Below are 26,431 nucleotides of genomic sequence, written 5' to 3' on the forward strand. Positions count from 1 at the left end.
GAGTGAGTTCCAAGACAGCCAGGGCTCTGTTACACAAAGAAACCCTGTCTGGAAACAAAACAAAACAAAAGCACTTTGGGGCTCAGCAGTTAAGAGCACTGGCTGCTCTTCCAGGGGTCATGAGTTCAATTCCCAGCCACTACATGGTGGCTCACAACCATCTATAATGTGCTCTGATGCCCTCTTCTGGCCTGTAGGTGTGCTCATCTACATAAAATACATAAATAAATCTTTGTTAAGAACTATTTTTAAAGCTGGGCTATGGTGGCACACGCCTTTAATCCCAGCACTCAGGAGGCAGAGGCAGGTGGATCGCTGTGAATTTGAAGCCAGCCTGGTCTACAAAGTGAGTTCAGGACAGCCAGGGCTACCCAGAGAAACTCTGTCTGGGGGAGGCAGGAGGGAAGTATTTTTAAAGTAAGAAATTAAAGATGTGTGTGTGTGTCTGTCTGTCTGTCTGTCTGTGTATATTCATATATATGGAGAACAACCTGGACAATCACTCCTCAGGAGACATCTACCTTGCTTTTTAAGACAGTCTCTCACTGGGACCTGGAACTGATTGATTAGCTTCGTGGCTAGCAGACCCCAGGGGTGCCTGGGTCTCTCCCTCTCCATCCCTGAGATTAGAAGCACGCACCCTGCTTTGGTTTTTCCCACTGGGTTCCGGGGCTCCAACTCAGGTCCTCATACTTTGCAAGACAAGACTGAGCGGTCTCCCCCACCCTGCCTCTCTTTCTTTTGTTTGGTTGCTTGGTTGGTTTGTCTTGGAGGCTCAGGTAAGGCAGGCTAGCCTGGAACTGACTATGTAGCCAAGGATGACCTTGAACCCTTGGTCCTCTTGCTTCCCCCACCTCCTGGGTGTGGGGATTACCGTGCACTATTACATCCTGGGGAGCAAACACAGGACTTAGAGCGTGCAGGCAGGCATTCAACCAGACTCCATTCCCAGCCTTAAAGCCTGCCCCTTTAAGGATGAAGTCAGTCCCCAGCTTGGTGCAAGGCCAGTGAGAGGGAAGACTAGCAGCCAGCCAATTCTTCAAGAACAGACTTTTAAAGGACTGTTACCCTGGGGACTTTTTCATTAGGAGAACTGTCCCCACGTTCCCTCCTGCCCTCCCTCCCCCATCTAGTTGACTTCTCAAAGCTTTCCAGAAAAAAAAAAAAAAAGCTTTTGTTCCCAGGCAGAGGAGCTTCTGTCCTCAGGCCAGGGCCCAGCCTTTCTGCTCCCTCCCTCTCCCTCTCCCACTGTCGGGTGAAGTCAGGCCAAGGCTGGGTGAAGAGTTCGCAGGGCGTGGGCGTCCTGCCCTGGGACAAGGAGTCCTCTCTTCCTTGCTGTTGTTCTTTGTGTCATTTCCAGACAGATCGGAAGTAAAACATAGTAATCATTCCTCGGTTCTAGACAAGGGCCGAGGAAGGATCAGGAACCTCACACGGGAAGGCCCTGCCTTCCAGAGGCAACAGGAAAGAAATGTGAGGCTCGGGCTCATTTGACAAACCTTCAGGCTCTCTGAAACCAGCCCCATCCTCCACCATCCCATCCCCCACCGCCTGGGATGTGAACCTATGCAACCCCATTGTTTCAGCTCTCCCAATGCTCATGCCACATGATGGGGAGGGGAAGTTCTTAGCCCTCCCTGCCCCCCCCCCCACACCACCTTGGGTATGGTCCTTTCAGGTCATAAAATCCACTGTCCTTCAGGTAGTTAAAGCATCCAGTCAAAGCCAGCGAGTGATACTTTCATCTTCCTCCAGAGATGGAAATCTCTCCTGCCCCTGTTGAGGTATGGAGCTGGGGGCCGCTGGTCTCTAGGGATGCGGACATGAAAAGTGTTGTCAGTCTTTCATCTGAACACTGCACTTGCTAGTGGCTTCCAGGGTCTAAGTGATGAAGGAAGAAGAGGAGGAGGAGGAGGAGGAGGAAGATGGAGGAAAAGCAGCTAGGGGGATGGAGCAACAGGGCTGCCCTCCCTGGCTGTAGCAGACAATGAAATCTCTTCCTTAGGAAAGCCCTGGGCTCTGCAGTGGCTCCTATTTAGTTCTCCCCTGAGCATCCTTTATTTGCACCTCCATACAGGTCAATACTCTAGGACTGTGTCTTCGGCCCAACTAAAGCCGGCATCCTTTCCAACTTCTCCTGCTGAGAGCCCCCTTGCTCCTCCAGCGGGCCCTCTAAGAGTTTGAAAAGATACCACAGTGGCTGGCTCACCCATGGTCCAGGAAGCAGTCACAGGGCCAGTCTCAGTGAGGCCCTTCTCCAGGAACAGGCCCCTTGGGATTCTCAGCTCTAAACGGCTCTGTGGATGAGGACTTTGGGACCACAAAGCCCTTGAGAGTACAGATTTTAGAAACAGCTTTACCTTTCCTTTCTTTCTTTCTTTCTTTCTTTTTTTTTTTTTTTTTGAGACAAGGTTGCTCTGTGTAGCCCTGACTGTCCTGGACTTGCTTTGTAGACCAGACAGGCTATCCTCGAACCCACAGAGATCCACTGGCCTCTGTCTCCCAAGTGCTGGGATTAAAGGCATGGGCCACCATCCAGCCTTTTTTTTTTTTTTTTTTTAAAAGATCATAGAATTCAGAGATCCTCCTGCTTCTGCCTCCCATGTGCTGGGACTAATGGCCTGTGCCACCACTGCCCAATCCTTTCTTGCTTTTCTCTTGCTGAGACAAAACGCCATGACCAAAGCAACTTATTTGTTTGTTGTTGTTGTTGTTTCTTTGTTTGGTTTTTTTTCTAGACAGGGTTTCTCTGTGTTAGCCTGGGTTGTCCTGGACTCAAAATCACAACGATCCACCTGCCTCTGCCTCCCCAGTGCTGGGATTAAAGGTGTGTGCCACCACGCCCGGCTCTTAATTATATTTATTTATTTATTATTTATTTGAGCATATGGCACTCCGAGGACTGCTTGGAGGAGTCAGTTCTGTCCTTCTCTGTTGTACGTCATGAGGAACCAGCTCAGGTCACCAGGAAGCAGGACTGTTTACCTGCCCACATGTTTCACTGTACACCGGACTTTTAAGTGTGTGTGTGTGTGTGTGTGTGTGTGTGTGTGCATATGAGCTTGTGTGTGTATGTGTTCCTGTGTACACAGAGTGGGCACCAGAGGTCAACCTTGGGTCTCATCCACAAGACTAGTTTCTACTTTGTTTTTGTTTTTGTTTTAAGATTTCTTTATTTATTATGTATACAGTGCTCTGCCTGCTTGTACCCCTGCAGGCCAGAAGAGGGCATCAGATCACATTATAGATGGTTGTGAGCCACCATGTGGTTGGTGGGAATTGAACTCAGGACCTCTGGAAGAGCAGTCAGTGCTCTTAACTGCTGAGCCATCTCTCCAGCCCTCTACCTTGTTTTTGAGACAGGGTCTTCCAATGGGGCAGGCTCACCAGTTAGGTTAAGCTGATTGGCTGGCAAGCTCTAGGGGTCTCCACCTCCCCAGTACAGGGATTACAAGGCATGCCATCCTTGCTTTTTTTTTTTTTTTTTTTTTGGTATTCTGGAGGTCCTCCCACTTGCTGACTGAGCTATCTTCCCAGCCTCTCACTTTGTGTTTTTGAGACAGGGTCTGTATTTTGATGAACAACTGAGTTTCAGTGATCCACCTACTCAGAACTGGAATTACAAATATGTGGCCCCTGCCGGGCATGGTAGCGCAGGCCTTTAATCCCAGTACTTGGGAGGCAGAGGCAGGCAGATGGCTGTGAGTTCAAGGCCAGCCTGGTCTACAAAGTGAGTCCGGGACAGCCAAGGCTAACACACAGAGACCTTGTCTTAAAATATATATGCATATATATGCCCCTCCCCCATCCAGCTTTTTCACATGGGTCTGAAGGATTGAGCTTGGTCCTCATGTTTGTGTGGAAAGTACTTTATGATCTAAGCTGTCTCCTCAGCTCTCCTTGTCATATCCTTGATAGCTGAGGTCTCCAAGTGCTGTGTGCTGGCCAATGACTGGAGTCCTTATTAGGAGAGAGAGAGAGAGACACACACACACAAAAGCAACTGAACTCAAAGGAGAAGACTATGTGCAAGTTGGGAGCAGAGACAGGAATCACACAGCCACACGGGGACATCTGGACCACCAGAAACTTAAAGAAGCAAGGAAACTTCTCCCCTGCGTTCTCAGGGGGACCATGGCCCTCCTGGGAGCTTAACACCTAGAACTCCGGCCTCCAGAACAGTGAGATAGTACATTTCTGTTGTTGTTGTTGTTGTTGTTGTTTTAATTATCTATTTCATTTGCATTGGTGTTTTGCCTACATGTGTGTCTGTGTGAACGTGTTGAGTCCCCTGGAACTGGAGTTACAGACAGTTGTGAGCTGCCATGTGGGTGCCAGGAATTGAACTCAGGACCTCTGAAAGAGCAGCCAGTGCTCTCAACCGCTGAGCCATCTCTCCAGCCCCACATTTCTGTTCTTTACCTCTTTTTGCTTGTAGTCCTTTGGTCTGACTACTCAGTCACAGACGCACTGTGGTTTCCTCCTCACTTACTCTTTAGTCACTTGTCCTGAGGAAGCAAGCTGCCATGTCATGAGCCACTTGATCAGTCCTGAGAGAGAACAGGAAGGGACTTCAGACTCCTGCCACAGCCAGCACCAGCTTGTCACTATGAGTAGCCATCTTAGAAGCAGGTTTTCCAGTCCTAGGCATGGTTTCAGGGGACTAAAACTCCAGCTGACATTTTCACTGCAGCCTCATAGGATACCCCAAGCCAGAACATCCTGGAAGCCATTCCCTGTGTCCTGACTGACAGACGCTGTGACATAATAAGCAATTATTACTGCATTTAAATCTTGTATTATTGTTTGCTGTATTTAAGACAGAGTCTCACTATAGCTTTCTCTGGCTATCCTAAACTTGCTCTGTAGACCAGGCTGGCTTCGAACTCACAGAGCTCCACCAGCCTCTGCTTCCCAAGGGATGTGTCACCATACTTAGCTAAGTTGTTTCTTCTTTAAAAATGTACCGAGCATGGTGGTGCATGCCTTTAATCCCAGCACTCGGGAGTGAGAGGCAGGTAGATCTCTGTGAGTTCAAGGCCAGCCTGGTCTACAAAGCTAGTCCAGGACAGCCGAGAGACCCCGTCTCGGAAAAAAAAAAAGTTTATGTGTGTTTGTGTGTGTGTGTGTGTGTGTGTGTGTGTGTGTGTGAGAGAGAGAGAGAGAGAGAGAGAGAGAGAGAGAGAGAGAGAGAGAGGGAGAAAGAGAGAGAGAAAGAGAATAGGCATGCCTGCATGTACTTCTGTGCCACATATGTGTGCTGTGCTCCCAAGGTCAGAAGAGGGCAACAGATCCCCCAGAAGTTACAGAAGGTTTATAGCCAACATGTTGGTGCTAAGAATTTCTCTCAGAGAGCGGGCATGGTGGCACACACCTTTAATCTCAGCACTGGGAAGGCAGAGGCAGGTGGATCACTGTGCGTTCAAGGCCAGCCTGGTCTACAAAGCAAGTCCAGGACAGCCAAGGCTACACAGAGAAACCCTGTCTCGGAAAAAAACAAAACAAAACAAAAGAAAGAAAGAAAGAAAGAAAGGAAGGAAGGAAGGAAGAAAGAATTGATCGCAGAGGGGCTGGAGAGATGGCTCAGAGGTTAAGAGCACTGGCTGCTCTTCCAAAGGTTCTGAGTTCAATTCCTAGCAACCACATGGTGGCTCACAACCATCTACAATGCGATCTGATGCCCTCTTCTGGCTTGCAGGTGTACATGCAGGCAGAACACTGTATATATAATAAACAAATTTTAAAAAAAGGAAAAAGAATTGGTCCCAGATCCTCTGGAAGAGCAGCCAATGGTCTTAAAGGTTGAGCCTTTCCTCCAGACCCCCTCCCCAAGTTGTTTCTTATTTAATATTTGGTGAGCAACTAGAAAAGTAACTAAAAGTATAGATTCCATAGGCCAGATGTTACCTTAGAGACTAGGCGATGTGTTTGTGACCAGTAGCTAGAGATGGGCAAGGAGACTGCGCTGGCTTTTGTGGAGATGGGAAGAAAATACTTAAGCACCAGAAGAAGATGCTTATCACCACAGGACCTCAGAGAGGCAGGAACTAGGACCCCAACACCCCACTTCTGAAGTACACAGAGGATGGCTCATAATACCGGGTCTCTCCAGACACCTTAAGGCTGCCAGACTACTGCCCTTTGGGTAACGGTTTCTTTACAGAAATACAGGGCTCAGAATACTGAAATCTTGTTTCTGCTTTGCCAACTTGGCTACATAGTTCCTTCGGAGATTTCTAGAAGCAGCAACTCCTTCTACAGCTCACAGGCCTCCTCTCCACCAGGTTGGCGCTCAGTGCTATCCAAATGCTCACCTTCGTGTCCTAGCCGTGCTGTCCAAGGAGAATTTGTGACCTTCGGAAATCTATCAGGCAGCTCCTCCCAAGGTGGAATTTTACGCATCGCAGATAAAGGAGACCAGTGTGTCATGAACACTGCTCCGCAGTGAATGCCTTCTCTAGCTAGTCTTCACAGCACCCTCAAAAACTCAGGGTGTCTGGTGGACATTGACAGTCCAAGGGAGCGAGGCTCCGAAATAAGCCCCAGGTCACATGACTAAAAATAGTGAGTAAAGGAGCTGGGACCCCAGCCTGGCCTGTCTACCCTAAAGCCTCTCCCATGTACCTACCTTTATTGCCAGAGACCCACTCATCGGGATTCAAACCAGTGTAACATGAGGTGGGTTTTTTCCCCCCAACCTGGAGGGATTACCTTGGACATGGGGCGAATGGGTTGACAGTGAATACAGATATAGCATGAAGTGGTGTTCTTTGTTTAAAAACAAACAAACAAACAACAACAACAACAACAAACGGACTTGGTGACAAACACCTATAATCCCAGTACTTAGAAGGTAGAGGCAGGTGGATCTCTGTGAGTTCTAGGCCAGCCTGGTCTTACAAAGCAAGTCCAGGATAGCCAAGGCTACACAGAGAAAGCCTGTCTCGAACCCCCCCACCCCCCCACCCCCAAAAAGAGGCAACCAGATGTAGTGGCACACACCTTTAATCTCGTCACCTGGGAGGCTGAGTTTGACCAATCTAGTCTATATAGCAAATGAGGCCAGCCAGGCCTCACTACATAGTGAGACCCTGTCTTTAAAAAAAAATAATAATTAAATTTAAGGCACACAGTGGTGTGGGGGTGGGGTGAATCTTTGTGGTAGCACATCTGCCAAACACCCCACCCCCACCCCACCCCAAGGCCCTGGGCTTAATTCCCAGAAAAGGAGAAAATAAAAGGTATGGGAGAGTCAGGGGCTATAGCTCAGTGGGATAGAAGGTGTCTACCATGTGCAAGGCTCTGTGTTTAATCCCTGTAAGTGGAAAGAGGAAAAAAAGTAGAAGAAGGAAGCTGAGCCTGGTGAAGCTGTAAGTGCAGTTCCAGCAGCCGGAAGAACAGGAGGTCAAGTTTGAGAGCACCCTGGGCTACAGGAGATCTCGTCTCAAAAACAAAACAAATAGATAAATAACCTTTTTTGGGGGGGAGGGGTTGGTTTTGTAAGACAGGATTTCTCTGTGTTGCCTTGGGTGTCCTGGACCTCCCTTTGTAGACTAGGCTGGCCTCAAACTCACAGCAATCCTCCAGCCTCTGCCTTCCTGAGTGCTGGGATTAAAGGTGTGCACTACCACATCTGGTGATAAATAACAGTTTTAAAAAATATATTTATTTGGGTTGGAAAGATGGCTCAGAGTTTAAGAGCACTGTCTGCTCTTCCAGGGATTTTCTGAGTTCAATTCCCAGCAACCACATGGTGGCTCACAACCATCTATAATGTGATCTGATGCCCTCTTCTGGCCTGTGGGTATGCATGCAGACAGAACACTGTACGTTAATAATAAATAAATAAGCCGGGTGGTGGTGGTGCATACCTTTAATCCCAGCACTTGGGAGGCTACAGAGCAAGTTCCAGGACAGCTAAGGCTAGCACAGAGAAACCCTGCCTTGAAAACAAAACTAAATAAATAAACAAATCTTCAAAATATTTACTTTTTTATTTATACAGAATTCTGCCCACATGTGTGCCTACACACCAGAAGAGGACCGAGATCACATTATAGATGGTTGTGAACCACCATGTGCTTGCTAGGAATTGAACTGAGGACCTTTGGAAGAACAGACAGTGCTCTTAACCTCTGAGCCATCTCTCCAGCCCAGACAGATAACATTTTTAAAAGGAGAGAGGGAATGGGGATTCACTTGGCTATGGGATGTAGCTCAGTCGATAGAGTATTTGCCCCAGGGCCCTGGATTTGAGCCTCAGCACTGAGCAAAAATATAGTATGTGAAACTGGGAGGTGGCATACACCTTTAACCCCAGCACTCAGGAGGCAGAGGCAGGCAGATTGCTGTGAGTTCGAGGCCAGCCAGGTCTACAAAGTGAGTCCAGGACAGGCAAGGCTACACAGAGAAACCTTGTCTCAAAAAACCAGAGAGAGAGGGAAAGAGGGAGGGAGGGAGAGAGAGAGAGAGAGAGAGAGAGAGAGAGAGAGAGAGAGAGAGAGAGAAGGGTAGAATGAGTCAGTGGTTACAAGCTCTGGCTGCTCTTCCTGGGGACCTAGGCTCAATTCCCAGTGCCCACACGGTAGCTCACAACCATCTCTAACTCCAGTCCTTCTGGCCTCTGTGGGCACTGAGCAGGTATGGTGCACAGACAGAGCACCTGCATACATAAAGTAAGTCACACTGTTAAAGAAAAAAGGGGATGGAGAGAGGGGAAGGAAAGAAAGGAGGGAGGGGGAAAGGGATGAAAAGGGGAGGGGGGAAGGAAATGGGGAAATGGGGCCATCGGGATGTGGTAGCAGGCGCCCCGCCATCCCAGCACACAGGAGGCTGAGGCACGAAGACCTTGCGCCCAAGGCCAGCCTGAGTTGCCTGCTAAGACTGACTCAGGACAAAGAAGAAAATGGAGTCGGCCTCCAGGCTGCTCAGGGTTGAAACCTAGTTCTGCATCTGAAAACTGGGGACAGGAATAACTACATCCTTGGGCTGTTGGGAACATGAAGTGAGGTGATGCCTGTGAGATTCGTGGCAAGAGTAAACAGTCCGTTGAATTTTTATTAATGCTGTGATTACCATTGCTGATCCTGCCTTACACTAGACACTTCTATCGGGCCTGTATTTGAAATTTTAAACAAAGCAGGTGTCTAGCTGAAGGCTGGCGGCAGGGAGATCTGGCTGGGAGATTGTCTTCTGATGTGGGATTTTATTTGCCAGCTCCAAGACAGCTCCGCACGTAAGGTGATGAGTGTGATTAATTGCAATCAGCTCCTCTCCCTTAATGAAGAAAGCTGGATGTCGCCCTGGAGGCGCCTGCGCGAGTTGATGCAGTTACTCACTGTGTCCACGTGATGTCACTATCGATCACTCTTTGATTCCTGCAGCTAAACCAAGTTATGCTGGGCCATGAAAGCTTACCACCAGATCCCATGTAGAGCAGGAAGGTTGACAGGGGCAGTCTTCAGCCGCGCCCTTTCAAACCTGTCTTCTTTACACTGTGTGAGGATGAGTGACTTGGCCAAGGGGGCTCGGTAATTGGGCACAGAGCTGGAAAAAGGCCGCGTAACAGCTCGATTTCTCCTGTTAGAAACCTTGGAATTACAGGAGCTCTTTTCTGGTGGCCAGACCCAACACCTCAAGGTGAGGCCAGGGTGGCATTAAGGACCTGCTGTTCTTTTTCTTGGATCTTAGCTTTTCAGGGCCGAAGCAGGTCTCCTACCTCCTAGCTACTGCTTCTGCCTCTGCCTCTGCCTCCTCCTCTCCTCCTCCTCCTCCTCTTCCTCCTCCTCCTCCTCTTCTCTTGAGACAGGTTTTCTCTGGCTGTCCTGGACTCGCTTTGTAGACCAGGCTGGCCTTGAACTTACAGAGATCCCCCTGCCTCTGCCTCCCGAGTGCTAGGATCCTGGGGTTAAAGGCGTGCGCCATGGCACCCAGCTCCTAGCTGCTTCTTTAGACCAGCTCTGTATTGATGTGGGAATGACGGGCTCTGGTGGCTCCTCACTAAACTTGCAAGATGTCGGGAAACCTTTCCTTCCCCAGAAAAGATCCAGCCCTGATCTGCTCCCATGGAGTCTGTGTTCTGGGATGCCGAGGCAGTGCATCCTTGGGGGAGAAGAGAAGCCAATACTCACTTCTCTCTCTCTCTAAGAAGATCACAGGCCCTGGACACATGCCCAGTGGATTCTTGGGAATCTAGGTGCTCAGAATGGGTTCCATGTGCTCCCTCCCTTCTTTGGAGCCTTCCAGAAGGGACCAGCATGGCTGGACCCAAAGGCATTGCTTTTCCTCGCCCAGCAGAGAGGGGCAGGTGCCTGTGATTGCAATCCTGCCCCTCTGTTTTGCCACAGTGGAGCCAGTGTTCACTTCAGCAGTGGAGAAGGTCCCACACCATACCATGTGTCCCTGGGTTCCGGGTTTGCACCAGCAAGACAACCACAGAGTGGGTCAGGGCTCCTTGTCGTCTGACCCCAGTGTCACCTGCAGAAACAAACAAGAAGGCAGAAAGCCCACAGGGGTGTGCAAGGCTTAGCAGAAGGGAGAGAGGGAAGGAAGTGGGGAGCCAGGGAAGAAGGCCTCCAGGTGCCCTCAGGAGGCCACAGCCTTCTCTCCAGCCACTACTCAGCAAGGGGCTTCTGGGAACAGCAGGGCCCCTCCCCTCAACCCAGTTGTCAAAGTGACAGAGGGAGAAGAGGGGAACATTCGAAAGTGCTGTAATGATTGACATATATATATGCATATTTTTTTTGAGAGCTGTTGGGTTGGGGATGAGCGCAGGAAAAAGTACAACCAGTTTGGAGTTGATTTATTTTTATTGCTCTTCAAAATCATGCAAATAATTGATATTCATTGAAAAAAAACAGGAAATGCAGATAAGCCAAGAGAAAACAATGAAAATCATCTGTTAACACCTTGGCAGATACCCGGTCTCACAGAGAATCTTTAATTCACAGAGAATCATTAATAAAATGATGTCTAATAATGTCTTACCCTGTTTCTCTCTCTCTCTCTCTCTCTCTCTCTCTCTGTCTCTCTCTCTCTCTCTGTCTCTCTCTCTCTCTGTCTCTCTCTCTCTCTCTGTGTGTGTGTGTGTGTGTGTGTGTGTGTGTGGTGTGTGTGTGTGTGTGTGTGTAAAGGGTAGGGACATAGGTCTACCTCAGATATCATCCTGAAGGATGCCATCCATCTTGACTTTTGTTTTATTTGGGGTTTCAAGACAGGATTTCTCTGTGTAGCCTTGGCTGTCCTGGACTGGCTCTGTAGACCAGGCTGGCCTCGAACTCACTGAGATATCCCTGCCTCTGCCTCCCGAGTGCTGGGATTAAAGGTGTGTGCTGTGCACCAGGTCTGGAGATTTGTTTTTGGGTTTGTTTGTTTCCTTGTTTGTTTGTTTGTTGGCTTTGGGGGCTTTTCAAGACAGGGCTTCTCAATTTAGCCCTGTCTGGCCTCGAACTCAAAGAGATGGTTTATAATTAGAAAATAAGATAATAAGATGCCGGGCAACAGATATTATATAAGGTTTATTAAACGAACATGGGGATAGGAGGAAAGGGGGGAAGACGAGTACACCAGAGAGAGAGAGAGAAACACGGGGGGGATGGGGGGGGAGGGAGAAGGAGAGGGAGAGAAAAGAAGAAAGTAAGAGAGGGCGCCACGAGGATTTGGCCTTTTATAATCTTGGGTAGGACCACGCCCCCATGGCAGGTAGGCAATGCATCACAGGTAGGCTGACTGAAGCAGAATCCTAACAATATGCCTGCCTCTGCCTCCACCACGTGCTGGAATTAAAGGTGTGACCAGCTACTCCAGTCTACCAGCTAAGGACTCCGGTTTTCATTCCCAGCACCCACGTGACAGTCCATAACTGTCTGTAACTCTAAGCCCTGGAGATGCTATACCTTCTTCAGGCCTCCAAGGGCACCATGCATGTTCCTAGTGCACAGACATATGCACACAGACATCCATACATATTAAAAAAAATAAATGTATTATAAAATGTTGTTTAAAGGAGATAGGGTATCACGTAGCTCAGGCTGGCCTTGAACTCACGTGTAGCTGAGAATGAACTTGAGTTACGATCCCTCTGCTGTCACCTCCTCAATGCCAAGATGACAGGTGCGCATTACTGTGCCCCATTTATTCCCTGCTGAGGATTGAAGGCAGAGGTTTCCTGCATTGGAGGCAAACGCTCTACCAGGTAAGCTACAACCCCAGGGCTGAAAGGCCCTTGCCTTAATGAAAACAGTCATTCACTCCCATGATGCTCTACTCAGCAGTGGCATTTACCTGAGCACCTGTTCCGCGGCCTGGGAGACATATCAGACTGTGGGGACTTAATTTTACTCTCCCTTCATGCACTGGATTCTTGTACCAGGTACAGAGCTGTTCCAAGATAAAGACGCAGGGTCCCAATAGACCAAAAGTGATTTCCCTTGATCTCAGAGGCAGCGTACAGACTGGTGTGTGTGTGTGTGTGTGTGTGTGTGTGTGTGAGAGAGAGAGAGAGAGAGAGAGAGAGAGAGAGAGAGAGAGAGAGAGAGAGACTGAAAGGCTAATTAATGCAGGCTTACCTGGAAATTCTACTGGCAGAGGGGGCTCCACCCACTGATGGAGCTGTGGGATCAGATAGCCCGCTGGTTTTGTCACCTACCAGCTGGGGCAACTGAACAAATGACCCAGCCGCATATTATATGTGTAAAACTAATGAGAGCTACTAATCATGCTGGTGTCAGTGGAAAGACTCTATGAGAGGATCTGCAGGTGACGGAGCGTGTGGCTGGTGGCTGCCTTTGCACGCACGGCGATGAGGCCCTGGGTTAGCACTGCTGTGTGTTCGGGGCTGGGCCCACGGCTCTGCCACTCCCCACCACATCCCTCCCTTCTCAGCTTCTCATACTGCTGATGTCCTGCTTTCATCCTTTCTCTTCCCTTTCTGCCTTCCACTCCCCTGCTGGGCCATTATGGAGAAAGGGAGAGGCGGACAGCCCCACAGCACACAGAAAACAGGAAGGCCCTCTGCAACGTAGCCTATCAGTTCTCAGAAGAAAAAAAAAAAACCTGCTCCACCTGGCCGAGGTTTGCCCAAGGCTTCCCGGGACCAGAGACAGAGCAGGCCAGCCGTGTACCTGATTGTTCTGGACTGTCAGGGAAGGCAGGGAGGTTCATCCCTGGCCCCTGAGTTTGTGCCCAGCTAGGAGGAACCACTTTTCTGGGACCAGGTAGAAAGGGTTTGCTAGCCTCTGGCTACAAAAACAGCCTGGACCCTGGACCAGGCCTTACCCTTGGCAGGCAGGCCTGCTCATGAGGAGAGGTGCTTCTTCAAGGGCAAAGGGATCACACTTCTGGCAGGTGGGCTGGAGGTGGTGAGCCAGCGTGAGGTTATAAGTGCCTGTATTCTTTTAACTTCTCCAGAAAGATCACCATGGGGCTCCATTACCAGCCATCTTGAGTTCAGGATGAGATTTTTCTCATACAATTTAATCTACTCCCTGGATGGCCTCCAGTGTGTGGGCCACTGACAGTCAGCGGTCTTTACAATCGATTTCCTGGCAACAGCTGCCCAGCCAGCAGTCACGTGGGAGATGTGTGCTCCTGGGACTTGTTTGGCAGAAGCTGAGCGGACAGGGGAGCCCTAAGCCACCCTCCCGCACAGTAGCAGTGTCCACCGAGAGGGGTGTGCATGTGTTTCTGCCCATCGGCTTCACGTAAAGAAATTATGATTTAAAAAAAAATAAAACTATTCACACACATGCAGAGAGATCTGGGCAGGAAGTTCCTGCAGGATTGCCTGTGAGGTAACAACTGGAGAGACACTTCAAGTGTCCATCAGGCAAGGTTGCCACATTCTGAGAGTGGGTGATGGCCCCTGGACCTGGGCAGATGAGCCCTTTACTACAGAAGCTGACTCACGCTCTCTGAGTGAGAGCAGAGGATAGGGGAAAGCTACTGAGCCAACTGTCAATGTACATCCACACATGGACCGTTAAGCAGAGAGATTAAATAAATAAATAAATAAACAAGCAAGGATGCTTCCCCCAAGAGGAAACCCAGCTTGGACTGTTCCAGACAAACAACTTCAGAACAATACGGTCGGCCATTTGTGTGAAGCCACCGAAGAACAAAGAGCCTGACCTCACACATATGTGTGCACATGTATGTTACATACGTAAACACCTGGAGAGTCTGATGTGATACATGGTTACTGCTCACAGAGGTTATTGCTGAGGACAGTGGTGACAACGGGTGGGAAACAGGATCGAAACAAACTGCATTGCTGTTTCTTACCATTTCTTACTTATTTTGAAGTAGATCTTAACCCCGTAGCCCAGGCTGGCCCTCCAACTCATGGTGATGCCCCTGCCTCAGATTCCTGGCCACTGGGATTACTGTGTTGAGCTGCCAGCTCACTATTTTTCCTCTCCACATTTGTGTTCCCAAAACAAAGATCTGAGCTAGCTGTTCTGTTCCCTGGCTGATTGCTCCCCAAGGCCTGCACCTCTTGGAAGACAGGTCTTTCCTGAGTCCACCGCTTTCCACTAGGCAAAGAGGACCAGGGGTGAGATGGCTGGATGTCACCTGAACGGACACCAAAAGGCCACTGCCACACCCCAAAGACACAGTGGATTTCTGTTCCAGATCTGGTAGCGCCTGTGTAGAGGCAACCAGCAGAGAGGAGGAGCCACTCATTGGGGGACCAAAGGAGGCAGTGGAGAGGAGGAGCCAAAATCTAGCTTCTTTTTCTAGACTCCATTCCCACTGGTCCCCAGAAGGATGGGAAAGGGTTAAAAAAAAACAAAACAAAAAACAAAAAACCTTTCTTCCTGCCTCCATGTTGGCTGCTGGCCCATTGCCAGGCCTGAGCTAGAGCCAGTACTCTGGCCTCTGGCTGGTGCCAAGCCTGCTTCTAATGGAGTCAGGCCACAACCATCCCAATACTAGGTCAAGACCCATGAACTCTTTATCCCTCCTGGCACTGCATTCCTTAACCTGTCCTGCCATGCTGGGCACAGGGGCTGTTGTCCTCCAGGGCTATCTGGTCTAAAAAGGGAGTCCCTCTGTCCTGGAGACCCATGGTGCCTGCCAGGGCTATGATGGGCCCAATTTTAGTTTCCAAGGACTCTTTGCTTCCTCCTTCCTTGTTCTAGAAAGGAGAACAAGGATGAGGGGCAAAGCACAAGAATCCAGCTAGGTTCTAGTCACATTCCTGTTCACAACCGCTGCCCATGTCACCCGATAGATGAGGTCACCAACAGGGATGGGGTGAGATGGCACTGCAAGGGCAACACTTGTCACCATACCCAGTGGCAGTCTCCTTGTTGGCACGCTTCAGGAGAGACTGTGGTAGAGAGATTGTGCCCCAGGCAGAGCAAGCAAAGCCTAGGGAAATTCGAGCCTCCAGACTTCCTGAGGGAGCCTGTCACCCTGGCTGCCTTCGGGCTGTTTGTGCTCTTTGTCATCCATGCCTCCCAACTAGTGCTGGTCCTGCCAGAGTTGGGGTCAAGCCAGGCTGTGGCTCTCTTCTTCTTGGATTCATTATTCTCACTTTTGGTATCACCCTTCCCAGGCAGTTGGCAAGACCCCATCAAACCACCAAGGCCCCTGGTAGCAGTCTGCTAAGGCTAATGGTTAGCACAGCTTGACTCTGGTCTCTGCCACCCCTGGCCAAGTGACCTTGAACATATCTCTGAGTACTTGCATCTGTTTCCTTGACGCCCCCATAATCACAGACTCTCCACGCCTGTTGTCAGCACCCTGGGTGTCTCTGCTGTTGTTGCCTTTTCCTCCATTCTTTGAGAAGAATGGATTCTTCTTTAGGAGGAAATCAGTGTGGGCTAGATAGGAGGTAGGCAAGGCCTGATGGGCTACTAGATGGTGCTCTTCTCAAAGCTGGATGAGAGAAGACCAAGTTCATGTTCATTTGGCAGTAGGGATGATGGTGGATAGGCAGAGCAATGTGGCCAGGGCTTTTCTTTCTTTCTTTCTTTTAATAATAATAATTATTATTATTATTAAATATTATTTAATTATTTATTATTATTAGACAGGGTTTCTCTTGTAGTCCTGGCTGCCCTAGACTTACTCTGTAGACCAGGCTGGCTTCGAACTCACAGAGATCCACCTGCCTCTATCTCCCAAGTGCTGGGATTAAAGGTGTGAGCCACCACCCTCGGCCTAAATTAACTTCCTTAAGAACCAAGAACAAACCAGGCGTGGTGGCACACGCCTTTAATCCCAGCACTCGGGAGGCAGAGGCAGGCGGATCGCTGTGAGTTCAAGGCCAGCCTGGTCTGCAAAGTGAGTCCAGGACAGCCAAGGCTACACAGAGAAACCCTGTCTCAAAAACAAACAAACAAAAACCTACAACAACAACAATAATAAAGAAGACACTTCTTAAACCTCCACATCTTGACGTGCTGTCAGCCGAGATGGTCAATACACACGTTGGTCAGAATCATGGTGGGTGGGGGCATCTGAAAACCAGTTGCTTTCACAGCTGACACACAGAAAGGAGCCTCCTGCACATCTAGCCATAGTATGTTTCCCGTAAATGCTGTTAGACCTGGGACCTGGGGTTGTTTGGTTGTCACCAAACACTCACTAATTTCTAGGCAGCAAGGAGGACCACTTCCAGTCTGGAAGGTTGAGCCGGGAGCCAGGGGCCAGCCTCCCTCTGCAAGCTCCTGGCTTCCGTTGCTCCTGGCAGCACCAACAGCTCCTGTTTGCAGGATGCTGCCTGCCTTCCACTGGCCACGGTTACAATCACAACCCTTTCAGGGCTGTCTCCAGAGGAGCAGAGAGGCCACCTCCAGAGACCCTGTGTCCTGCCACCAATCTCTATCTGAGAGCCAAGTAGGTCCTCAGATCTCTGCAAACTGTAGAGGACAAGAAAGAGCTGGTTTTTTGGATTTTGTTTTTTTTGGGGGGGGGGTGTCCTTTCTGAGTTCTAGGATAGAGGCTTCCCCAGTGATGGAATTCATGGTCTAGCCTGTGCTTCCTGGAAACCAAAGCACTGTTATGTCAGGCCTCTACACCGTTGATGGCCACTTCCTCCCTCTTACTCACCTCAGGCTGAAAATTCAACTAGGTGACCTGCTGTTCCTCCAGGGTCCCCTCTGGCCAAGCTTCCTGTTTGAAAGATGACTCAGAGCACAACTTCCCTTCCTAGAGGCCAGTCCCTGTCGAGGACACGTCGGGCCACTCCGCCCTCCCTCACACACCTGCAGGCTTGTGGTCGAGGTAACACGCCCCAAGCAAGGACAAGGTTAGTCGAGGAAAACTCCAGCTGCAAGGGTCTCGGGAGGGACACTCTGCTTCTGGCTGCCTTTGGGGGGGGGCCCCCTTCCTGTTCCTCTCTCCCCAGAAATGCTGGGCCCTGCTTCAGCCCTGGGGTGAAGCTAGGGTCCAACCAGACCAAGGCACAAGGCCTTTGCGCAAGCCTGTGGTTCCCAGCAGGACGAGCCTAAGAGTTTACATTCCTTCTTTGAGACAGAGTCTCATGTAGCTCAGGCTAGCCTGGGACTCTGGATCCTCCTGCCTCCACCTCTCAAATGTTGGGGTAACAACGGCTCACCAGCCGGAGAGTCTGCTTTTCTAAACAAGTTCTCTGCCACGGCCGCCCCCAGCTACCACAGTGCCCCACTGCCACCACTGGCCAGTCCGAAAGACTGTACTTGAGAACTGGCAGTCTCTGCTGTGTGTCTTTTCTTCAGGGAAGCCCCCTGGACCCCCGAAAAGCAATGAGGAAACCATCAGTACACATTTTCACGGAAACTGCTTCTGCACGGCATTCACCACATTTTTCGTTAACTATGAATTCGTGAAAATGTGGACTTGGTGTCAACCTCCCCTTGAGCGTATGGTCTCTTTCATTTTCCGTTGCCTCCCTGGTCCCTAGTTCTGTGCCGGGGACACAGTTGGTACTCAACAAATAGTTGCTGTATACGTAAAGGATTGACTTTCCTTTTTTATTTTTTTTTGGGTTTTGTTGTTGTTGTTGTTTGGTTGTTTTTGTTTTTGTTTTTGTTTTTGTTTTTTTGAGACAAGGTTTCTCTGTGTAGCCTTGGCTGTCTGGACTCACTTTGTAGACCAGGCTGGCCTCGAACTCACAGAGATTCATCTGCCTCTGCCTCCCAAGTGCTGGGATTAAAGGCATACGCCACCACTGCCCTGCAGACTTTTTTAAAAATAATTTATTTGTTTTTATTTTATCTGCATTGTTGTTTTGCCTGTATGTATGTATGTCAGATCTTGCAGTTACAGACAGTTGTGAGCTGCCATGTGGGTGCTGGGAATTGAACCTGGGTCCTCTGGAACAGCAGTCAGTGCTCTCAACCGCTGAGCCATCTCTCCAGCCCCAAATAATTGGCTTTTACAGATAGAAATATTCAGAGGTTTTCTTGTGGTCAGGAGAGGGGCAAAGGAAGGGCACTAGAGGCCACAGAAAGCAATGGTTTAGTCTCCTTGGTTAGTACTTGCTGTGTGACCTTGGGTTGGTTCCTTAACCTCTCTGTGTGTCACCTGCTCACCTGTAAAGTAGGAGTCACATCTGTGAATAGTCTGTAAGATTACATAAGTTTCATATGAGCTAATCTGTCTAGACTGCTTGTGTTCCTGCCTGCCACACGCCAAACACCATCTAAGGTGATGTCATTGTTATCAAAGTGCCCTACAGCGAGTCCCCTCCCACTTTAATCAGACTCTCGGTCAGAAACTAGTTTCTAGAGAATTCTCTCTGGCACGACCTGGGAGGGAAGTCTTAACTGGCCCAGAATTTATGCCAGGGGATGAGTGGTGATGGACAGTAGGCACTGGGGTGAGGGGCATCTGGGTAAGGCGAAAGGTGCCACAACTCTGGCTGTGACACCTGAGTGGAGCTGAGGCTTCTGGCTAGTCCTCACTGCCACCAGTCAAAGCTCTCGGAGCTGACTCACCGCCAGGAAGGAAGGTGATTAGCATGCGGGGCAGGTACCACGAGGAAAGCTGTCTCCATGCAACCGGCTCTCGATGCATTTCTCTGATTAATGTGGCAGAGAGAACATTGCGGCGGTCTGGGTTTTTTTTTTTTTTTTTTTTTTTTTTTTTTTTTTTCCCTTTCCTGAATGGTCGCCACGTGGAGCCGGAGTCATTAGCATTACGGCTCCCGCTTGCCACGACCCTGCTGACCACCCTAAGTAGATAAAAAAGAACATGGCAGAGGCAGCTGTGACGCTCAGAAACCCTACTTGGCGGCTCAGCAGCCACGGGAGCTTTTTCGTGCAAAAGGTTTCTGGGCGGCCCCACCCTTCCATCTTCTCCTACCTCCAAAAAGCACCCCTTAAAGTCCTGCTTTGGAACCTGGGGCCTCCCGGGGATGGGAAGAGGGTGGAACCATTGTGGTTCTCGGGGGCGGGGCCCGGGTGGGGCTCCAGAGCAGCCGGCGACTCCGGCGTGAAGGAACAATAGGAAGCAGTAATGGGTCTCCTCTAGGCTAAGAGGCGAGAGCCTGAGCCTGAACAGTGCATCAGATAAGATTCCTCGGACTTAGGGGGCCACCTAAAGACCTGGACCTTACTCTGGGGGCAACAAGTGGCTTGTCATCTGGGGTGGAAGAGCCAATTAGGGATCTAGGCTGAAAGTAGAGGACAGTTAGGAAGCAGGTGCCATAACCCAGAGGCGGAGCTTTGGCAGTGAATCGTCTCTGAACATTCCGAGATTCTGGGTCCTCCCCACCCTGGCGGGAGGGTTTATTTGTAGTCTATAGAGCACACAAGCTGGTGTTTCTCGGAGAACCTGAGACAGTCAGGGAGGAGTTGCCAGCTGGGGATGGTGGGAGGACCTGTTTTGTCCCAGGCTCTGTGGCTCCTGTCGCCTCACTATCATAGACTATTGTTTGAGGACCCTCCTGGAAAACGCTACTGTCCCTCGGGTCTCCGTTTCACATTCCTGAGTCAGGCATGGTGGCTCAGACTTGCTTGGGAAAACAAGACCGTGGGGACAGCTTTGGACCTCAGACAGCTCTTGCCAGCTCCCTACCATAGTGCATCTGCCAGCTCCCCCCAAACCGGCTATCAGCATCCTGCCTGGGAGCCAGGGTCTTCTGTCCTGCCCTACAGCCTTTCCTAGGCAGGAAGCCGCTCTCTGCATTCTGTCTGGGCTGGGAAAGGATGAGCAATAGTGCTAATTCTGGAGCCTGCAGGAGAAGCTGGGAGGAGGCAGCTCAGAGAAAAATCATCGCATGATGCACCGATTACTGATCAGCTGGGACATAATTGTGGGGCTGCCATGCCGGCTGCTGGAGGTACCAGGCCTCCCTCTCGTTAATCAACGGTAATCCAGAGTTACGACCTATAATGATCTGCGAAGGCACTTATGCACACATGCACACATGCTCTCCCATGGACACAAGTAATTGATAATCAGCCATGTAATTGGAGGCAATAATTCTGCCAGCCAGATGACAGGCTCCACCCTGCCAGCAGACCAGAGCCCAAATCACAGGCAACCCCAGCCAACGAGGGCAGTTTTGGGGGAGGAAGCAAGCCCCTTCTCTTCTTCAGCAGGGTTCCTCCAATCTTCGTGAGGCAATAAAGTATGACTTTCTTCCCCCGCCCCTGTCTTCTGTTATTACATCCCTAGATTTTAAAAAATTTAAAGCGTAACTATGTATAACACATAAAATTAAAAATAGCATTGCACCAAGGCTACACAGAGAAATCCTGTCTCGAAAAACACAAACAACAAAAAACAACAATAAAAAAAGCATTGCAAGAGCCTAGCAGTGGCACATGCCTTTAATCCCAGCACTCAGGAGACAGAGGCAGACGGATCTCTGAGTTTGAGGCCAGCCTGGTCTACAGGTGAAGTTCCAGGACAGCTGGAAATATCACAGAGAGAAAACAAAAAAACAAAAACAAACAATTGCGAGGCTGTGCAAACCTGTAGTGTGTATGTTTGTAATTCCAGCATTCCTGACAATAGGAAATAAAGACAGGAAACTCTCTGGCTTTCTTTCTTTCTTTCTTTCTTTCTTTCTTTCTTTCTTTTTTTAGACAGGGATTCTCTGTGTAGCTTTGGCTGTCCTGGACTCCTTTGTAAACCAGGCTTGCCTCAAACTCACTTGCCTGCCTCTGCGCCCCCAGTGCTGGGATTAAAGGTGTATGCCACCACTGCCCGGCAAGATGGCTGTTTTAAAACTGCAGTCAAGCATAGTGGCACAAGGCTGTAATTTTAGCATTCAGAAGGCAGAGATAGAAGGATTTTGTGGTGGTTTGAAAGAAATGGCCTCCATAGGTTCATAGGGACTAGCACTACTAGGAAGTGTGGCCTTGTTGAAGTAGGTGTGGCCTTGTCGTAGGAAGTGTGTCACTCGAGGTGGGCTTTGGGGGTCTCAGATGCTCAAGCCAGGTCCAGTGTGGCAGTCTATTCCCCATGCCAGCCAATCCGCATGTAGAACTCTCTCTCAGCTCCTCCTCCAGCACCATGTCTGCCTGCATGCCGCCATGCTTCCCACCGTGATGATAATGGACTAAACCTCTGAACTGTAAGCCAGCCCCAGTTAAACGCATGGCATCTCTTCACAGCAATAGAAACCCTAACTAAGACAGCTCTTAAGATGGAGGCCACCGTCAGCTGCACAGTGAGCCTCTGTTTCAAAAGAAAGCATCTCCAGGAGTGGTGGTGCATGCCTTCGATCCCAGCATTCAGAAGGCAGAGAGAGACAGGCAGATGTCTGGATCCTTAGGTATCTGATCTTAATTGAACTGGGTACATAATGCCCCTCCCCCCTCCACATCTTATCTCCTCAGGTTTACCTCATTAGCATCTGTAGCCCCGCCCCCCCAAACTGCCCCTATTTTCTCATTGCTCACAAATGCTCACAAAACTCATAGTAAAGTACAAGAGCTTACAAGAATGTTACAGGAGGGGCCAGAGAGAAGGCTTAGTGGTTAAGAGCACTTACTGCTCTTCCAAAGGACCCAGCCAGGTTCGACTCTCAGCACCCACTTGGCAACTCACAACTGTCTCTAACTTTAAGATCTGACAGCCTTACGCAGACATACACGCAGGCAAAACAGCAATGCACATGAAAGTTAAAAAAAAAAAAAGCTGGGCATGGTGGTGCACACCTTTAATCCCAGCACTTGGGAGGCAGAAGCAGGTGGATCTCTGTGAGTTCAAGGCCAGCCCAGTCTACAAAAGAGTCCAGGGCAGCCAAGATAACACAGAGAAACCCTGTCTCAAAAAAACAAAAATAAATAAATAGAATGTTACAGGATTCCTGAGGCTGGGAAGAGGACTCTTCTGTGGAGCTGCCTATAAGTTGTCCAGGAAGCTTCCCAAGACATGGCTGCTGTGAGTCCTTGCCATGCTCCACTGGCCTTTCAGTGATAAAAACAGGCCCTTCAGTTCACCAAGCTAACTTGGCTTGAATCATGTCTTTGGTCTGTCTTCAGTGCCACATCTGAGGTGAGCAGATGTTTTCCCATATCTCCCTAGGAAAAAGCATGTGGCATCTTTATTTTGAGAATCTCATGCTTTAGTCATCTCCAGTTCTGACCTGCATGGGAATTATCAGGCCTTTGTTAGCATCCGAAGTCTGCATCAGGAGGTGGAGCTGGAAGTCTGAGTTCCTCCAGGCACTGCCAGGTGACAGTGACAGAGATGGTGACTGAGGTATGTTGCAGGATAGTTGATCACATTGTGCTGTTTACTGGGAAAACCTGTTTCTAGTTGTGATGTGGCTCAGCTCTAGCACACACCTTTAATCCAAGGGCTTTCTGCTTGAGTTAAATCAAATTAACCATAGGTCAAGAGGCAGAGCAAGCAACCAGTTGACAGGGAGTGAACATAGGAAAAGACCACCATAGAGAGTAAGAGGGAGTCAGGAGGATGGGTAGAAAGCCACACAGGAAGCAGAAGGGAGGGGGGACATTTAGTTTGAGGGTTTCTTGAGATGTGGGAAAGGAGGATCCCTTTTGGGACTTCACTGAGTAGGAAGGTCAGCTGGGCACTTTTCTGCCTCTCTGAGCTAGTAGGCACACCCCAGCATCTGGCTCCCAAGTCTTTAGTGGTATAATCAAATTGTTGAAATTTTCTTAAAAACAATGGGGGTCCTTTCTGCATTAGTAAGGTTCCTCAGGGTCCAAGGCCTAAGCATATGTGGACTGCAGCATGAGGACGTCCTGTTTATAGGACTCTTGTTCTGGAACAGGCTGGGTACAGTGTGGGATCTGGCAAAGACATGGGACAGCTAGTCTCTGAGAAGCTGGCAACATGGCTGTTGGTCCCAAGCAAGTTAGGTTCCTAAGAACAAGACATGCTCAGGGAAACTCAAGGGGATGGAAATTCAGGAAGCTAGGAAACAGCAGTGCCTGACTTCAAGGAGAAGAGACAAATGTGTGTAAGGCCACTGTGAAGCGAGGCGCAGGGCAGGATGGATCACTGGGCAGGAAGGCCAGGCAGCCCAACACATGGGATGTACCTTGTAGTGTGGGCCTTGTAGGCTTCGGCCAGACCAAGGCTGGGCAAGAGGACATTGAAAAAGGCTGACAGCCAGGGTGGAAGTTACTCTGTAACACAGCCACAAACATGTTCTGCTATTTCACAAAAATGTGCGTTCTACCTGTCAAGAGGTAAACTCCATTTCCCCAGCTCCTACATCTGGGCTGAACCCCTGGCTTACTTTTGCTGGTAGAAGCAGTGTGGATGAACTGGGAGCCTTCCATAATCCTTCTGGGAAAACCAGAGTCAGGGAAGAAATGCATCTGCCCAAATGGGCATGCAGAAGGCCTTGGGAGGGAAGCGGGGTCAGATCTACAAAGGCATCTTCCCACCTCTCCCTTCCCACTTACCAGCCCCTGCCTTAGGCCATATGGAGCAGAAGAATCCTTTGCTGAGCCCTGCCCAAATTCCTTCATCCACAAAATTACGAGAAATACCATAACAAGTTTCTGTCTTTGTGTGGGTGTGGGTATGGGGTGCTGGTACTTTTATGTCAACTTGACACAAGCTAAAGTCATCTGAGAGGAGAGAACCTCAACTAAGAAAATGGCCTCCATAAGATGCAGCTGTAAGGTTGGAGAGATGGCTCAGCAGTTAAGAACCCTGACTACTTTTCAAAAGGTTCTGAGTTCAATTCCCAGCAACCACATGGTGGCTCACAACCATCTATAATGTGATCTGATGTCCTCTTCTGGCCTGCAGGTATATATGCAGGCAGAGCACTGTATACATAGTAATGAATAAAGAAATCTTTAAAAAAAAAAAAAGATCCAGCAGTAAGGCATTTTCTTAATTAGTGACTGATGGGTGAGGGCCAAGGCCATTATGCATCGTACAATCCCTGGGCTGGTGGTCCTGGGTTCTATAAGAAAGAAGACTTAGCCACGTGGAGCAAGCCAGTAAACAGCACCCCTCCATGGCCTCTGCACCAATTCCTGCCTCCAGGTTCCTGCCGTGTGTGAATTCCTGTCTTGACTCACTTTGATGATGGATTACTATGTGGAAGTGTAAGCCAAATAAACTCTTTCCTCCCCAACTTGCTTTTTGGTCATGGTGTTTTCTTTACTGTAACAGAAACCCTGACTAGGACAGGGTCTCGCTTTGTAGCTATGGCTGTCCTGGAACTCACTATCAGCTTCTGTCTCAAACTTCTAATATTTGAAGTCAATCTTTACATGGTGAGAGACAAGCAGAATGCTCTAGCTCTCATCTCTATTTTTTTTAATCTTTTATTTTATTTTATGTACACTGATGTTCTGCCTGCATGTATGCATGTGTGTTTAAAGGTGTCAGATCCCCTGCAACGGGAATTACAGACAATTGTGAGCTACCATGTGGGTGCTGAGAATTGAACCCAGATCGTTTGGAAGAGCAGCCAGTGCTCGCTCTTAACCTCTGAGCCATCTCTCCAGCCCCATTGTTTTGTTTTTCAAGACAGGGTTTCTCTGTGTAGCCTTGGCTGTCCTGGAACTCTCTTTGTAGACCAGCCTGGCCTCGAACTCACAGCGATCCTCCTGCCTCTGCCTCCCGAGTGCTGGGATTAAAGGTGTGCGCCACCACGCTCGGCCTAGAGTGGTGAGTGAGATTCTAAGTCCAATGCCCACTGGGCGAGGCCTCCGATTCAACTTCTTGTTGTTGTTACTTTACATTTGGAGAAGTTAATAGTGTGTCTGTGTGAGTGTACGCCACATGTGTGAAGGCGCTCACAGAGGCTGGAAGAGGCTCCTGGAGGTGAAGTTCCAAGTATTCCGGAAGTGGACACAGGAAGAACACAAGTTCAGAGTCATCTCCAGCTACATAGAGAGTTTGAGGCCAGCCTGGGCTACATGAGATGCTGCTCTAAAAAAGAAAAAGGAAGAGGTTGGGGCTTTAGCTCAGTGGTAGAGCGCTTGCCTAGCAAGCACAAGGCCCTGAGTTCGGTCCTCAGCTCTGGAAAAAGAGAGAAAGAAAGGAGGAAAAGAAAGGGCTGAAGAGATGGGTCAGTGGTTAAAAGTACTTGCTGATCTTCCAGAAGACCTGAATTTGGTTCTTAGCACACACATCATGTGATTCTCAACCATCTCCAAGCCCATATCCAGGGCGTCCCACGCCATATTCTGGCCTCTGCAAACACCTGCACATACACATAAATCAAAAATAATAATAAATGAAAAAATTTTAAAAATCACTCCAAACATCTGATGCCAGCCAGGTCTGTTCGAGCTGTATTCTGAGCAGTTTCTGTCCAATGAATGAGAGGTCAGCCTTCTAGTTACTTCGCAACAACCTAGCTCCCAAAATCGGGTTCTACCTGCCTCCTCTCAGAGTCGCATTCCTTTTAGAGCCTGAAGCGGGGGGCGGGGGGGGGGTGTGCGGTGGGTGAGGTGGGGGTGGGGTAGGGAGTGGGGTGGGAGTGTGAAGCTGGTGGGTGAAGCCGGTAGGTGTCCTGTGGCTGCTCTGCACCTATTTATCCCACCGCAAACGAATAGATGGGACTTTCGCTCCCAGCCAGTAGGGGGCGCGAGCGCATTGTTTTCTAGAGAGCCTCCCCCCACCCACCCACCCCCGGCCCGGCCTCCCCAGGAAGCTCCAAATTGCGTGCTTTCCCTCTTTGGGTGGGGACCTATTATTTTCTGAGCGATCCAGACAGGAGGCCTTGCCCAAGGCACTTGAGCTCTGCCATTTCACCCAGTAACCGAGATATTGATAGTATGGATTTTATAGTGATGATACCATTTTATAAGACCTTGCTGGGGCTCTTACCCTTGTAATGGGCCCCCACCCCACCACCCCACCCCCCGCCGCGCGCCTTTTTTTCTACCCAGGAGACCTGGACCAGGGTCCTGGCTGAGAACCATGGTTCTCAGAGGAAAAGCTCCTGCCCAGTCATGCCTGGCGGTGTCTACATCCTCCAGGTCTGTCACCATCCCCACCTTCTCAGGTATTAACCTTGAGCAGGCTGCCAGGTCCTTGTTGC

The sequence above is a fragment of the Acomys minous genome (genome assembly GCF_964271855.1).
Source record: "Acomys minous genome assembly, chromosome: 8".
NCBI classification, from domain to species: domain Eukaryota; kingdom Metazoa; phylum Chordata; class Mammalia; order Rodentia; family Muridae; genus Acomys; species Acomys minous.